The following is a 17,978-nucleotide window of genomic DNA, read 5'->3' as shown; positions in this document are numbered from 1 at the left end:
TTTTGACTCATGTTGGTTTGCTCAGATATAAAAGACTGAGTATTGGAGAGTCTTCGGCTGCAGAAATATCCCAGGATGCTATGCATCACATAAATCATCCTCCAACAAGTGCTTTTAATTAAAGTGATAACATACTGGTATTTTAGGAAAAAAGGGGGGTTGTGCCCAAATTACCCTCATGTACATGAGCACATGACATCAAACAGATGTATAAAAATACAAAGAAGCACAGAGGGATCGATTCAGTATTTATTTGTAATCAAGGTTAAATTAAAAGCCTTGATATATCCAAAAATGAATTTTATAAAGTAATGAATACACAAATTATAGTCACATATATAGCTATATCAAACAACTAGGTGGAGCACATAAAACTAGCAACAAATGATTATATACAACGAGAGTACCTTCACTTGTACTCAATCTTTCCATATAATACAATATACAACATATACATCACATAAACATATTTACACACGAATTTCACAACAACACAGCCCTACAAAAAATAGAGACAAAAACATTTTTTACACAAAAAAACACATATATCTATGTGCGCATTCCTAAGTTTCAATGCTACACTCCCAGGTAGTCCTATGTAACAGCGCCTGGGGAAACGAATCGCCCCAAAATAATTATTTAAACCGGCACTTATGCTACAGTTTAGCAGAAATTAACAATTGAAACGGACTCCTCCACAGAATGTCGACTCAGTCGCGGTCGCGTTTCAGCCACACGTATCTATGGGCTTCCTCAGGACAGAAGGGCCAAATTACATGGATCCAACGGCAATATACGGACCCTGTGCACCGTGGCTGGAAATTCCAAGGTTGGGGTACACCCCACGGGGGGTACATCTGGGATGGTGCCCACTTCAAGTGCCCACTCAGTAGAAAAATACACAGCAAAAGGAGGGATCAATTCTTCTCTCTCTCTGGCGGCTTAAGTCCACACGGCTAAGAAAATTCAGGATGCGTCGGGAACAAAGTTTACCGGCATAACTGGTATTTGGCACAATGCAAAAGGAGCATGACAAGGCTCTTACACAAGTGTGCCAGCTACTTGCTGATGCAGTGCTCACTCTGAATGCTGCAAAGTGTGAGTTTCACAAGACCAAACTTAAATTCTTTGGGCATATATTCTCTGATGGGGGGATGACTCCTGATCCTGACAAGGTGCAAGCCCTATCACCCACCTGTCCCCCAAAAAATGTGACTAAGCTGCGATGTTTCCTAGCCGTGGTCAGTTATTGCTCAAGATACATTTGTGACTTTGTCACAGTGAGTGCTCCATTGATAGAGTTAACCGCATCGCTGCGGCGCATTTTCCCGCTGTGCGCTGAAGTTTTTAAAAACCCGCGGTTCATGACGAGCTCAGCTCGTCATGAGCGTACGAGAGGTGCACCTCATGACGAGTTGAGCTCGTCATCAGCTTTGATGTGGTTAACAAAGCAAACTGTCCTATTGCAGTGGTCTGCCGAGTGTGATCAAAGTTTCAAAGGAATGAAACATGTGATTGAGAATGCAACTGCAATGACTTTTTTCTACCCCAAACTACGTACTGATATCAAAGTAGATGTGAGCCCAGCACGGCCATGAGCAATCTTTGCTCAACCCAAAGGTCATCCAAATGCTCAGAGACACATTGTGGACTATGCCATCAAAGCTTGTCTGAGACTTAACATGCCTAATGTCAGCTGGAAAAGGAGAGTCTGGCTGTAGTGTGGGCTTGTGAACCTTTTTATGCGTTTCTATCTGAAAAGTGTTTCACAGTTATCACAGACCACCAGGCTTCGCTCAGTATCTTTGGTAAGCCAAAGGCTAAGTTGCCCCCGCGCATTGAGAGAGGGGGGTTGCGACTGCTAGAGTATGGCTATGTAATTATGTTCAAGGGAGGGGAAATCAAAACCCAGCTGATTACTTGTCACAAGTGCCGGTGCATCACCACAGTTCAATGTCCAAAGCGGCTGAGAAGTATGCCAACTTAATTGTGACATCCAGCACACCATCAGCTCTATCCACTGAACAGATTATTGCTGCCACTGATACAGACTAATACATGCATACCTTGAAAGACATCATTTCAACTCACTTGTGGAAGACACGTATTCAACCTTTTGCTGATAATGCTGACATCCAGAAATTCAATAATTTGCAAGATGAATTTTCTGCCATTCAAGAGGGTATCATATTGAGAGGTCCAAGAGTCCTCATACCCCAGAGCCTGAGACAGTAAGTTATTGAACTAGCTCATGAAGGACATTGTGGCTTTGTAGCCACCAAAAGAGCCTTAAGACACAATGATTGGTTCCCTCTCCTCAGTGAACAGGTTGAGAAATAACTGAAAGCATGCCACCTCTGCAACTGCTTATCCCCCAAAATGAAGCAGCAACCATTGACAATGTCTGACCTACCTGCGCACACCTGAGCAAGAGTTGCAGTTGATTTCTTTGGGCCTCTAGAAACTGGGTAGTCATTGATGAATATTCTTGTTTTCCTCTGGTGGAGGATTTGTAATCAGCAACCAATGACAAGGTCATTGAATGACTTGATGCCATCTTTACGGCGTGGGGCATTCCCACTGTCCTCAAATCTGAAAATGACCCACAGTTCAAGAGCAGAGGATTCAAGGAACTCCTCGTTTGACTCAATGTCAAGCATCTGAAGAGAACACACCTCTGTGGCCTCAAGGGAATGATGCTGTCAAATGATTCTTGGGTACATTTAAAAGACTGATCCAGCAAACATCGATGGAGGGAATTCGTCTGAATGATGCCCTATGTTAAGCCCTCTGTGCCGATCGATTGACTCCTCATTCCACCACTGGCAAAGGCACTGCCACCTTGCTATTTGGGAGAGCCATCTCAAGCAAGATACTGCAATTGACTCAGACACTCCTGGAAAGCACAAGAAGAAGTCCTATGCTGATCAGTGCCGATGCGCCCATGAGACACATTTAAAAAAAGGAGATTTGGTACTTGTCAAACACAAACTTGAACAGAAAACAGACACTCCATTTGCTGCAGACCCTTTGAGCGTTGGGACGAGCAAGGGGCACATGGTGACAGCACATCATCCCAGAAAGTCCATCAGGAGAGACTTGTCACACTTTAAACATTTGCCTTACTGTCAGCTCCTGAGGTCGCGAGCAAAACGACTCTGCCTTAAGGTCCTACTCAAGCATCTGAGCCCACGTCATCAGTGCCTAGCCCAGGTGCAGCTCAACTACCTTATACCACCCTTCTGTCAGACCAGTGTGAGCACCTTGAAGCCTCATCGAGAAAATGTGATGTTAATTAATATTTTGTTTAACAAGGGGGAGATGTAGTGTCTTGAATAGTAGGAGCCCTAACAGCCATGTGGTTCTTGCCAGACTCTGAAAAGGATGTTACATGATCTTTTGGGAGGTGTTAAGGTGTGGCTATTAAAATCATGAGGTCATATGAGCAGTGTATTATGATACGTGGAAGAATAAAGACATCCGCTGTGGAACTCCCTTTATGGCATGTTGTTTTGCATGCTCCCGGGCTGGGAAGGAAGCTACATTAGTCAACACCATATTTGATACCTCTCGATAGCACTTTTGAGCTGGATGCTATAATGTGACAAAAACACGAATAACTGTACATTAGGATGCACGAATATGTTCACAGCTGACAAGTGCAGAAGATAGATCAAGTTCCATGCCATCCTTTGTACATGTGTTTCTCCGACTTTAAAAGGAGGGCCTGGACTTGAAGCCCGTATATTTTCCCTTTTCATGGAGCAATCCCAATGCTTCTCCGCCACCAAACACCAACCCATTCTCTGATTCAAGTGGCAGTAAAGAGGAAAGGTCTTCCTGGCTTCTTTTTTACGACCTAGAAGCACTCCTAGTGTGTAAAGGGTTTTCATGTACTTGGCCAAAGATAGTTTCCCTAAGATACCTAGGATATCCTGTCATATGCACTCCTATGCCCGTCTAGTATTATACATACATTTTTAGAAAGAGGAACATGGAAGAGCTTCCAAGCGGAGGTGATGGAAAGAAATACATTAAATATATGTAGTAGTAGGGTGGGATTGAGGCAAATAATTTCTCATCTACATCCGATCAGTTGGTTTCCCATAGTTCAGAGAGTGTCCAGCTTTTTTTTTAAAGGTTTAGGGATCGGGATAGTTTTCACCTTGACTAGAATTCTGTCCTCGTGACTGCTAGTTGGACCTGGCCATGGATGAGCTGTTTTCTCACAAGTTGAATCTAAAAACATTTTCTGGACAACTTTGGAACTGGATGGATGTTAGTGATTGTTTTTTCCTCAAAACAACGTAAAGTGTATGTGAAAGACCTTGTTTTAAAGTGAAAATCCACATGCAGAAAACGTCACAACTTTTGAGAAAAGATCCTAGGGGCATATTATCAAGGACCATTTTGATGTTTTTTGGCTTTAAAAGCCAAAAAAGCGGCAAACATGACATCACCCTATCTACAAGGGGATGCTAGTACCCGTTTTCCTGACGCCTCGCTTTGCATCTCTAATGAGATGCAAAGTGGGCGTCACTGGGCAGTACTCCTTGTAAATATTCGCTGATGTGCACATCGCGATATTTACAAGGAGGCCCACGCACTTTTGCAGATGTTAGGTTTTGCCAAAAACCGTGGTTTTTGCCAAAAACTAACGTCTGTAAAAATGCTGACTTAGGTATACTTACCATTGTGGGTGGATTATGCTGATACGAACTTAGGGGCATATTATCAACAAAAGGTGATACATTATCGCCGCTTTTATCGACAGAAAACTGCTGATAAAACGGCGATATTGGGCTTTTATAATATGCCTTTGAGAATTCCCATTGAGCCCATGTTCACACCAGAACATGGGCTTCTATGGGAATTGTCAAGGGCATATTATCAAGCCCATTATCGCCGTTTTATCGGCAGTTTTCTGCCAATAAAAGCGGCAATAATGTATCGCCTTTTGTTGATAATATGCCAGCACGGTTAGCGCCGTTTTCCTGAAAAAACAGCGATGTTCCTTGGAAAACACCGCTATCGCTGGAATATTTATCACCATTTGGTTGTTAATACAGCGGTAGCATGGCGATAATTACCAGCGATAACATTTTTCACGCTGAATGCGGTCAGCGATAATTATCACTACCGCTTGATGATATGCCCCCACGTACTTAAAAAAATTACAGCAAGTAAAACACTCACATCTGACAAATGTCCTGCCCTAACGCTATCAAAACGAGACTAGCATATCAAAGTCGATTGAACCGGCTGTGCAAATAGGAGGCAATTAGATTCACCACCTTTTTCTTGTGTTGTCAGGCACAATTCTAGCGAGTATGTTAAGTCGTCATCGGGCATATAGTTACACTCGACCACTGCAAATGATGGACCTCCAGGGAGCAGCTGGCTGGACAAGAAAGAGTGTCACTACCTGGATGCTGTGGCCTGAGCAAGCCTCTTGCCATCCAATATTTCTCGTGGGCATCCAATGGCAGAATACCATCTACAAAACATCCTACAAAAATGTCATAGCCAGAGTAGCAACAATCACAGTATCGAGGAGGTAAGCATATATGGGTAGTTATAGATTTACTATGCTTAACCCGACATCTATGTACTTTAAAAATATGTTTCATCATGGTACATAAACATACAGAGCTAAGAATAGTAAATCTGAGCTTAACTATATATATTTTCCTTAACAATAGTGGGATAGTTGATATTCTGGCCACAATATTTTTGTAGGGTGACATGTAAAGCATAATGTGTTGGTAGAACACCATTGATGTACACCCAGTGAGTGGCCTGATCAATGTTGTCCTCCCCTTTGCCAGAGGTGAGAAACAACTATTCTGGAGTCTAACAGGGCACTGGGGGAATTCCTCTGCCTTACCAGCCAATAAACATCACTGATCTCCACGTGGAAGCTTCTTAAAGGGGGCAAGCGGCAGAAGCATTGTGATAGCAAGAAAGCGAAGGGAGAGGGAGAAGAATTTAGTGCAGAGAGACATGTGCGTGGGTTTTGTTTGCCGCCCATGTTTGTTTTCCCAGGTTATCTGCTTGGCCGGCTGCATGGAGGACTGTTCGAGCTCTGTGTCATACGATCTGTTTGCTTTAGTGTTCTGTAAACTGTGGTTTCTTCCCTGCGTCCAAAGCAGATTATTGCCACACAAGCGCGACTTGTACAAATGTGACATGTGGCCGGAGGCCAGTGTGTGCAGTGGCACGTCAGTAATCCCGGCACGAGGACTTCGGCTCTTCAGCCCGCACTATTGGTCAGCAACTCTGGTAAATACATACTGGCAGAGCAGGGAACGTGAGCTGAGTTAGGGTTCAACTAGCGCATGGGTACTCACAAACATTTACCCGGGGCGCAAAGTTTGGTCTATGGTGTGACCGAGGGCCACACACCACACTGATGCCAGCGGGGGGTGTAAAGTGAGTGTAGGGGAATTAAAGCAGGCATATCTAGTGGCTGTCTTTAAAACAAGCATTTGCAATGCAATCGGTCTCACCTTTGGTGTCTTGTAAGTATAATGGGGCATATGTAGGTAATTTCCATTTTGCGATTCCCAAATAGCGATTTTTAAGGAATCGCTATTTTAGAATAGCAAAATGGAATGAGGTAAAAATTCGCAATTTTTTTGCAAATCTCTAACATTCCTTAATTGCGATTAGCAAATTGCGAATTGCAATTAAGGAATGAGTGTCCAATTCATTCCTATGGGCTAAGAGGCCCATAGGAATGAATGGGGATACATTCTTAAATTGTGATTTTCTATGAGAAAATCGCAATTTGAGAATCGCAATTTCAAGGGTGCCAGGGTGTCCAAAGGACACCTGTTGCACCCCTGGAATGTGCCTGTAAGTACATGTGGCGCACATACATACATGCCCTTAGGGGTATGTCTGTGCGCCACATGGCACTTTGAATTTTAAAAAAAATGCATTTTTGAAGGAATTCGCAAAATACCATCTACTTGAAGTAGGTAGTATTTTCTGATTCCTTATGCAAAAATCGCAATTTTTCAAGCACCCCTACATAGCATTTAAGGAATCTCAAAATTGTGATTCCTTAAATGCTATAAGCAAAATAGGGAATCGCAATTTTTGCGATTCCTTATTTTGTTAATGTGCACCTACATACCAAAGCACCGTTTGCGATTCGCAAACGCAGAAATTCGCCGAATTTCGGCGTTTGCGAATCGCAAACGGCTACCTACATATGCCCCTTAGCCATGTAGTACAATATTGCACATTACTGCAACGTAGCCCCACTCACATATTAGGAAATGTAAAATCTGGAAAATGTTTGGAAATGAATATTTTCGGAATGGTTACAGCTGCACTGTTATAGCACTGCTGATTTAAGGACTTTATATAAAGTACATTTACCTACACAGTTTCACTGAAACATTACTGAGAGAGCACAAGTTTGGGGAAAAAATGTATAAGTGCGCCATATTTACAAGCACGTAGTTAGTTTAAACATGCTTTGCACACGAGTGTTTTATATCTAGGAGTGAAATATACAGAGTGTTTTATATTCAGTAGCGAAATGTATAGAATGTTAAGTAGGGTAACTATAATTATAACAGGTGTGAGATTAATGTAGAAATGTTGGAATAAATGTGAAAACCTCATGTTCTCATGTTAAAAGAATCATGTCCGAATTAAATGTAACTTTGAAATCCAGACTAAATGTGTAGGCCTTAGGGCAATTCACAGCAAACCTAAACGTGCTGCTAAAATAATGTAAGATAAGGTTGACGTGGTTCTTCCAAATGTATTATTGAACTTAGGGTTAAAAGTATATGCTTTATAGATGTGTTATTTTAGAAACGTATGCTAGTTAAGAATGTTTGCTGTTTAAATCAAGTTAATGTTTTAAGAGTGCAGGGACCTGCTTCATGTAAATCAAGTAGGCCTGAACAGATAATGTCATGTCGTTTGAACCGCTATGTGCTCGTTAGGGAAGAAGTCGAGAGGTGTCCAGCACAGAGCTTGGAGTGTGTTTTACGACCTAAAGATTTATTTATTTATTTATTTATTTATTTAGAGTTTTATATAGCGCGGACAAGACCCGTGGGTATCAGAGCGCTTAACATAGAAAAGATTACAAAATTACCGATTGACATTATAATAGCCATTATAACAACAAACATATATGAGGTAGTAGGCGACATGTTAACAGTGGTGCTTATATAAGTATCTTCTTAAAGTCTGTAACGTAAGCCTTAAGAGGTGCAAAGATACGGCTAGAGTCATAGTCATATCCTCAGGCTCGGTGAGGTAGGTTACATAGTGTTATCAGTGCAATTCCATGGTTAAATAGCAATAAGAGTTGAATAGGTTTGGCATGTGGTAAGGATTAAATAGGTAGCTAAGTAGGGTAGGTAATTATATCATTAAAGGTGTGAAATGTAGTGTAGAGATCACGTATAGTTGAGGTAGTCTTGGAGTGTATAGCCGCTGTTTGAACGGGACTCGGTCATTGTCTAGTTGATCTTCCTGTTATTCAAGGTGAGTCCGACCTTCTTTGTCTTGAGTGTTCATACTAATGGTCGGTGGGGATCTCTATGTATGTTATTTACTCATTAAGTGGTTCTTCAGTTCTCGTTTGAATTTTACAAAATTTTGAATCATCCTGATGTTAGGGGGGAGGGAATTCCAGACTCTGGGGGCGGCTCCGGAGAATGCACGGTCATAGGTCTTTTTCTTGTGGAAGAAGGCCGGTCGTAGTAGCAGCTCCCTCGCGCTTCTAGTTGGTCTGTTACCTCCTGATAGCTTAATTTTCTTGGCTAGATATATTGGCGTGTTGAGGTGAACCGCTTTGTGGGTAATACATGCCATCTTCATTTTAATTCTCGCTTCGTACGATAGCCAGTTTAGTGCCTTTAAGTGGGGCGATATGTGATCGAACTTTCTCGTTCCCATGATGAGTCTTGCCGCAGCGTTGAGGCAGGCTTTTAGTGGTGCAGTGGATGTCTTCGGTAGGCCAGCTAATGTGGTGCATCCGTATTCAATTCTCGAGATCACTAGTGATTGGGTAGCCAGTTTTAGATCTGCTTCTGAGATAAAGGGTTTCAATTTTCTTAGATAATTCAGGTGGAAACGGGCGCTCTTGGCCATTGTGTTGATGTGGTCTTTCATGTCGAGGTTCTTATCTAACGTAATTCCTAGTGATTTAGCTGAATTGATTAGGGTCGGGGTACAGTTTAGAGCAGTCACCAGTTTAGTCCATTCTTTTACCTCTGGTTGACTCTTTGCAGGTGATATTAATAGGAATTCTGTTTTGTCAGCATTAAGTTTTAGATGATTGGCTGTTAGCCATTGTAGTGCTCCTTTTAGTGTTTCATTCATTAGGACAATGTCATCCCGACAGGTGATCTTCATATATATTTGCGTGTCGTCTGCGTACATGTGATAGGAGATCTGTGATTTTCCAAGAATCTCCGTGAGGGGTTCTACATACAAGTTGAATAGATCTGGGGATAACGTCGAGCCTTGTGGGACTCCTAATGTGTTAGGGCACGGGGATGAGCTTACTTGGTTGACCAGGAATAGTTGTGTCCTGTTCTGAAGGAAGGAGTTAAACCATTTCAATACGTTTCCGGATAAACCCATCCTGTCTCGTAGCCTGGTCAGCAATATTTCGTGATTTACAGTGTCAAATGCTGATGACAAGTCTAGTAGGATCAATAGGCACGCATGATTTTGGTCTAGGGCTTGTAAGGCATCGTCAACAATATGCAGGATCGCCGTTTCAGTACTATGTCCAGTTCTGAAGCCAGATTGGCAGTCATCTAGTAGTGAGTATTTAGCGATGTGCTGACTCAGTTGACCCTGCACGCATTTCTCAATAAGCTTGGCAAGTAGCGGGATGTTGGTCACAGGTCGATAATTCTTCGGGTCTGTTGTATCCGCTGTCGGTTTTTTGATGATGGGAACTACCTGTCCAGTTTTTAGGCAGTCAGGGAGAGTTCCTTGAGCAAGTGAAGCATTTATTATCTCAGTCCAGATCGGAGTTAGGGTGTGGCTGATTTCTCTAACACACTTTGCCGGTAGAGGATCTTGATAGTGGTTGTTCGGTCTGAGTTCAGCTAGCGTTTTGGCGATCTTTCCCTGGTCAAATAGTTCAAATGTGTCCCAATTTGCCTTATATTTTGTTTGAGGACCTTCAGATGCCGTCTTAGCCTCGTTTAGGGTCATGATGTTAGCTGCTGCACTTGTGAGCTCAACTTCTAGTAGTTTGTTTTTTTCTGTGAAAAATGTGGAGAATTCCTCGCAGCTTATGGGAGTTTTCGAGCTCTCTTGAGTCGTTTTGGTTAGTTTATTCGACTGTTGTTTTAAGATCTCGAAGAGTTTTCTTGGTCTATTTGTGGCGTTGTCGAGTTCAGCCCTTATAAATTCTTTTTTGGTGTTGATTATCTTTTTGTTATACTGTTTCCTAGTTTTTCTGAGGTCTTTCAGCTCAGGGGAGGAGGGATGTTGTCTCCATTTCCTTTCTGCCATTCTCAGTTTTCGCCTGTCTTCGTTCAATGCCTCGCTAAACCAAGGATTTTTTGGCTTTTCAGAGACGTTTTTCAGTTTTTGAGGCAAGGTGTCATTGACTATATTACCGATCGAGGCTAAGTAGTGATCCGTCAGCTCATTGACATTGACATTCTGCCTATTGTTACGAGGCTTCAAGTCTTTTTCGCATCTTTCTACCAGTAATTCAATATTGGCTTCTTTTGTATCACGAATCAATTTTTTGCACTTGCGGGGTTGCACGGTCCTACCCTTTTTCATTGTGGGTATCGCGAATGTTATGGCGTGATGGTCAGACCAATCACACGGTTCTATAGCAAGGATTGAGATCTCTTTGTTTCTTGCAATAATCCAGTCTAGAGTCGCTCCTTTTGAGTGAGTGGGCTGGGTGCATGCTTGCATGAGGTTTAGCTCATTTAGGAAGTCTTTAATCGCATTAACCATTTTGTCATTGCCATCGTCCCAATGGAGGTTAAAGTCTCCTAGGAATATGTTGTTGGCCTCCGAGTTAGAGTTGGCCGTTATTATCTCTATTAGTTGCTCTGTGAACTTTGTGTTCTCTCCTGGAGGGTGGTAGAACGCGTGTAGGTTATAGCTTTGGTTATTTATTGATCTTATGTTAAGACCAAGATATTCACAGGATTCTATGGGGTCGGATTGGAATTGGTTGACCTTAATCTCGGCCCGGTGAATGCAAGCTATACCTCCTCCCACTTTCCTTGGTCGGTCTAACCTGACAATGTTATAATGAGGTGGTACTAGGAGATCAATGGTAGGAGATGATGATTCACTGAGCCATGTTTCCGTGAGGATGGCCAGGTCAATTCCATTGTTTATGATGAGGGCAGCTATATCTGACGCATGTTTCGTTGCCGAACGACAGTTAAGAAGTAGACATTTCAGGGCTTTCTGTGAGTTAACGGGGTCTCCATTATCAGTGTCGGTTGTGATCACCTGAATATGTTGTAAGTTGTGGAGAATTGCTTTCCTGTCGTTCTTTCTGGACGCTCTATTAGAGTCAATGGGTACAGTTTCGATATACCCCTCCTTTCCCTGAGCCGGTTTTTCATAAGATCGGAGTAAGGCCAGGGCTTCTTCATTTGTTAAGGGGTTAGTCCTGTTTGGTCTGTTGGGTCGGAGTACGAGATTCTGGATTTGTGCGACCTTTGTGTGCGTATTTAACGTAGTTTCCCAGATTTCCTCCATTGTCTTTGCGATGTTCACCGATACTTGTGCCAGGTTGCCTATTAGTTTCTTGAGCTTATTGACTTCTTTCAGTGTTCGGGTTGATTTCTTGTGTGAGATTGGCCTGGCTGTCTGCGTTCTACGTATTCCCTCTCTCCGTGCAAGGACTGTCCTCATTCCCACTGATCTTTCCGTTGTATCCTTAGTTTTGTTATGATTCTCGATTTTATTCGGGGTGTCTCCATTGCTTCTTATGTTATTAGGTGCAGAGGGTGTTTTTGCGGGTACAGATCTATGGGACTCCGGACTCCGGACCGGTTGGGGAAGGTCGATACCCTCTACCCTGTTCTTTTTGTAGTTATCTTCGTAGGCGGTCTCATTCGGAGCTGAGCCATCCTCTCCAGGCGTTGTGGCGTCATGTAGTATCGGTAACGGCATTTCTTTTGGTGCATGGTTCTTCTCATTGTTTCGAGGGTTCGGGGATACAGTTATCCTTTTAATCACCTTCTCCGGTATGGCCATCACAGTTTCAAGTAGATCTCCGGCGTTAGGTATAAGTTCGTTCTGGCCGCTCGTTTGGTCATCTTCTCTGGTGACAGAGTTGGTTGTGTCAATTGTGATGTCTGGTGAGGTCATGTTTTGTTGCTGATTGGGTCTTTCTCCTTGGCGTGTTGGTTGAGGTGGATCTTGCAGATTTATGTTTGGTATGCCATCAGTATTGGAAGAACTGTTCTGTACTATATTGGCTACTCGTTGTGTTCGAGGTGTCTGGTGTCTTGAGTTTTCTACTTCTATTTTTAAGAATGAGAATACTTTGTCAAATTTTACTAGTTCTCTGTCAGCTGCTTGGATGAGTACAATTCCATTTTTGTATATAGTTATGTTTAGGATAGCATTGCACCATGCTGAAGGTTTGCTCCTAATTTTAGTGCCGTGTGGGATGTTGGTCGTATTTTCGATATTTAGCCTTTTTGTCACGACATTACGCCAGGTAGCCGTCCTTCTGGTGAAGAATATCAGGTCATTTATGATGATGCCCCTATCTGTGCTAAACGAGGGGTCCAAGAACAGATGTTCCGGATTGTTCTTCAGTAGGTTGTGTTTGGCCTTTTTTGCCGCGTTCTTAGAGATCTTGTGTGGGTATGTTATGACTTGCGCGTTCATGTCTTCCCGCTCTGTGGGAAGATATGGTGGAGTCTGGAATTTGAGGCCCACTGCAGGACGAACTGTATGCAGGTGCGAGGGTCCTAATCAGCTCGAATGAAAGGGACTTTGTTCAGTGGCGCCTTGCGCAGGCCTGTAGGAGTTTCCAGGAATTTAGGGGGTATCGGCGCATTGGAGAAGAAGCCTGGGAACCAAGGTCAACTTTAACGAGGGTCTTCAAGAGTACCATCATGGAGTTTGCCGCGCACAGAGATACCACGTGAGGGGCGTCCCAAGGGGCGTTTCTGTTGGAAATGCGATTTGGTATTAGGGAAAGAGACCCGGGAGGAGAGCAGAGCAGATGATTTTGGGAGCCTAAGGAAGCGGTTGGGTAGGCAGATAGGCTGATCAGGAGAGACCCATTATCAGAGAAGAGACAAAGAGAAGTGCGTGATCTTCTTAGGAAGTCACCACGGCTGACACCTAGAGGGGTAAAGATCTTGCTAAGTAGGGATGTCACTTAGTATAGTGTAGGGACAGACTAACCTTAATTTTCCTTTTCTGTAATGACTTTGAGGTTGCAACTTGTATCCATTTTGGCAACCCTTATGGTTTTCGAGATTGTACTTATTATTCTGTTTTTCAGACTCAGACTACTCAAAAAGTTCATGTTCATAGTGATACCAATTTATCTTTTGAATCTCATTTTGAGAAGTTTGTATCTTCAGTTATCTTTGACTTTATATTAAATCTTTGAAACTTAAATTGGGTCAGTGGTCATTTAGAGTGGTGTAAGTTCTTAAATTGATTGACTTATTGTTAGATTGCCTTTTACTCAATGACAGGTACCAACGATTCAGTCGACATAGTTTGGGATTTGGTAAGGTAACTAGTAACCAGTAATCCCGCGTTAGCATTAGCATTGAATATATATAGAAAAAGAGATTGGTAACAAAATAAAGTATGGCGTTTGTGGGTGCACTGCCTGCCCATGCCCCTTCCACCTTTGAAGAAAAAACACTGTTACCAATCTACTCTTCAAACCTTTCCATCCAGGTACCATGATATGATTTACGTGACTTCTGGATCTACACTGCAAGGCTGCAGATCATCATTTATATTCCCTCCTCTGAAAAAGAGAAGGGAAGAGCTCCTTTGCTAGTGCTTTGTACAGTGGCAGAGTTGGAAGCGCTATCACAGATGCTTCTTTCCCAAAGACAGCCTGTTTCATAGCTGGCAACACACCATACTCAGTAAAAAAAATATTGACTTTAATACAACTTCAGACAAGACTTGTGGAGTGTGGGCAAGATTCTCAAACTCGCACACTGTTAGAATGATGCACGTATTCAGGTTGCAACTTGTATCCATTTTGGCAACCCTTATGGTTTTCGAGATTGTACTTATTATTCTGTTTTTCAGACTCAGACTACTCAAAAAGTTCATGTTCATAGTGATACCAATTTATCTTTTGAATCTCATTTTGAGAAGTTTGTATCTTCAGTTATCTTTGACTTTATATTAAATCTTTGAAATTTAAATTGGGTCAGTGGTCATTTAGAGTGGTGTAAGTTCTTAAATTGATTGACTTATTGTTAGATTACCTTTTACTCAATGACAGGTACCAACGATTCAGTCGACATAGTTTGGGATTTGGTAAGGTAACTAGTAACCAGTAATCCCGCGTTAGCAGTTGGTAGCAGAGTGAGGATGGTTATCTTCTTGAGGAAGGTAATCTAGAGAGGTTAGTTTACCCCAAGGCCCGAGACGTCGAGAGACGAGCAGCGGAAGAATCGTGTGCCGAAAGGTGCAGACGGCGCGAGAAAAGCAGCAGTATCGGAAGAGAGTGAGTATAACAAAGGGTCATGCGTGAACAGATTGCGGTGTTTTGTGTTGTATTTGTATTGTAATGTCTTGCGGAGTTGAATGCCTGTAGTGTGGATGAGAGAAGGTTGTGAGCGCGCGCAACCTGGTAAACTGGTAACCTGGTAAACGGGTGAACTGGGGAAATCTTAAGTTCAGGCCAGAGCTTAAGTGGTTTTGGGTGTATCGAACATCCAGGGTAGTTGTCGACCATAGTACGGAGGTCACGAGGTACCATTGACCGCCGTGGATCCAAGATAGGGAGAGTGTAAGAGTGAGTGTATGAGTAACGGACGCTGGTCGAAAGTTACTGTGTGTGAGTAACCTATCGGAGAAGGCGATTGTCTGGAAGTAAAACGGAAAGATATTTCGCCAAGTTAAGGTGACAACTACAGAAAGACTGTGGGCGTACAGTCAAGAAAGGTGGTCGCTTGGACGGAAGTAATCATTTTTCAGAGTATGAATGGGACGCGTGCATGACCGAGGAGACGAGCTGAGAAAGGAGGGGAACTGCTGCGAAGGGGGACGGGTGACGTCGGCTAGAGCCGCGCTGTGATTGAGCGGTTGGTGTGACGTTAGCTAGAGCCGCGCTCTGGTTGGGCGGCTAGAGTGACGTCGGAGGAAAGTCGCGTACGGATAGGCCAGTTAGTGAGAACGGCGCTGAGATTGGTGGAGTGTCATCAGGAAGTAAACAAACGCGGAGAAAAGAGAAATCATGAAGTGTTTTAAGTGTTTGAAAGGGATTTTTAAACGTAAACGAAGTGAACATTATTACGGGGAAGAGGCTCCGCCGGAGGGTACGCCAGCTCATTATATGGCAACGAATGTGGGGCTGCATACCATATTATGGATTGGGGCTTGGAATAAGCTTACGGAAGGGAATGAGGAAATGCAGTTCCCGAAGTACGGGACGTTTAAGTTAGAGGTGCTACATCGGCTAAAAGCAACCATGTCCTCATTGAAACCCTCACCTAGACCAACACAGTTTGAGGCCCTTAATGCATGGATTAAGGCTGCACACGACCGAAATTTGAACAGGCGTCAACAAAGGCTGACGCGATCGGTAAGGGCAGTACGAGATTCCAAATGGGATGAGGAGGAAAAGCGTTGGAGGGTACAGGCTATTGAGGTGGAAAAAATGTATCCGATGAGGGAGGTGGCAGGAGGAGGAGGAAACCTCATGGAAGAAGACGAGGAAAGCGAGTCGGAGGACAATCTGATAAACAGATTGTTAATGGATAGACCGCCTCCGAGAGTGGGGGTGATAGAAGATAGAGGGCTCGCAAGGGAAGAGGGGAATGCCATAGAGGGGTATACACCACTCCCTATATCGGAATGGACACCTATCAAAGGCGGAGAAACACCTCAAAACAACACTGTACAGAGTGTAGTGGGAAGGTTTGTGGTGCAGAAAACGCCAACCACCGAAAGGGCTGAGTCTGTGGGATTGCCAGACGCTCTTCAGGTGCCTGTTACCATAGGACCCATAGTTTCGATCTATAACCCTGAGAGAGATAGAGAGGAACAACAAAGGCAATGGGATAGAGAAAGGATTGAGATAGAAAGAAGGAATAATGTGACAAATGCATGGAAACAATTGCCAGGATCGGTAACATGGAATACCCCATTAGACACAACGGTCGGTCCCAATTCAGGACAGGGAGGTCCGAGAGGACCAATGGATCTAAGGGGACCGCGGCCAAGACCCTATTCAGAATTAAGAGCTGATTTGAGGGAATGGGACGGGTCCATAGTATCCCCGAGTAACAGGACAAGAACGGAACCAGAGTGGGAAACCAGGGGCAATGGGACTGTATCTCATTGTGGGGCCAGCGAAAGTAGTCAGGGCCGGGAAGGCCAAAGTCAAGAGAATAGAGGGGATACATGTCCTACAAATCAGAGAGAACAGCAGGAACAAAATACCAGGAGTATGGAGTGTGAGGAGGTGTCTCGCCTCACGCAAACAGAGGGAGACCAAAGAACGCAAGAGTACAGAGATAGGTTTAGGTGCACCCATCATGCACACGCACCTGGGGAGAATGTACAGCACTGGCAAAGAGGGAACAGTGAAAGGTCACGTCATACATCGAGTGATCGGAGGTCACAGATGCATGAGGAAGAAAAAGGGAGTAACGGAATTCCTTACCATACATCCCGTGAAACCAGACAGGATGGGGAACGCGGGGCTATGAGGTGCGAAGGAGTATTTCACTACCCACCCCGAGAAGATGGAAAGGCATGGGACCTAGAGAGATGGGAACAGGGGAGGACTCCCTTTAACTCACCAGTGCCTAGGCGCAGGGCTAGGAGCTGGGACGGGAGGGAGGCAGAAGGTACATCTGGACCAGAGGTGCTGAAAGCTGCGATAAAGGTTAAAAGGCTTGATGTCTCCAGTCTGAAATCCGACTTAGACGAGATTATAGAAGGAACGGTGCCTTTAGAAAGGATCGATTTGTACGAACAAGATGAGTTGCTGTTCATAGCGAAGGATACTACTAGGAGAGCTAGAGCATTCCACGAGAAACTGTCTAATTTGGCCGACAGGTATGCTGTAGATTTATCTAGGACAAGGGCACTACAGAGTAACCATAGGTTACAATACTCAGACCAAGACCTAGATGAGAAGAGGACTACTGGATTGAAAACTCACATAAGGGAGCTGATATCCGGAATAAGAGTGTGGAGGGAACTGGATAAATGGGAAGAAAAGTGGTCAAAAAAGGGCACGGTTAGGCGAAGTACAAATGTGATGACCCCTGAGGGAAGGGTAATGCAGATGGAGGCATTCCCTTTGCGAGAAATATCAAATGGAAATTATGTACATGTGCCCTGGAGTAGAGGAGACTTAGCTGCATTTACCAACTCATTTCCGAAGTTGCGGGACAATCCAGTAGAGTGGTATAAGCAGGTAGAGAGGTTTGTCAAAATCTCGAAAGTATTGTGGATTGATTTGAACACGTTGTTTGACATCGTGGTCCCATCTGATCTGTGGACCCCTTGTAAGACTAGTGTCGAATGGCCAAATGCTGAACCAGTGAGGGATGTTCGAACAAATGGACCATCTGAGATTGTCATGCGAAAGTATGAAAGGGTAATAGCTTGGTTGAAAGATAAGGTACCACCACAGGATATAGATTGGGTAAAGATAGATCGAACAAGGCAAGAACCGAAGGAGACCGTGCATGAGTTTTATGAGAGGTTGTTGAAAACATTCAAGCAATACAGTGGACTTGATGTAATGGATCCCAAAGATATAGGAC

This window comes from Lissotriton helveticus, chromosome 3_1 (assembly GCF_964261635.1).
Source record: "Lissotriton helveticus chromosome 3_1, aLisHel1.1, whole genome shotgun sequence".
In the NCBI taxonomy this organism is placed as follows: Eukaryota; Metazoa; Chordata; class Amphibia; order Caudata; family Salamandridae; genus Lissotriton; species Lissotriton helveticus.
This window is presented reverse-complemented; position numbering follows the sequence as displayed.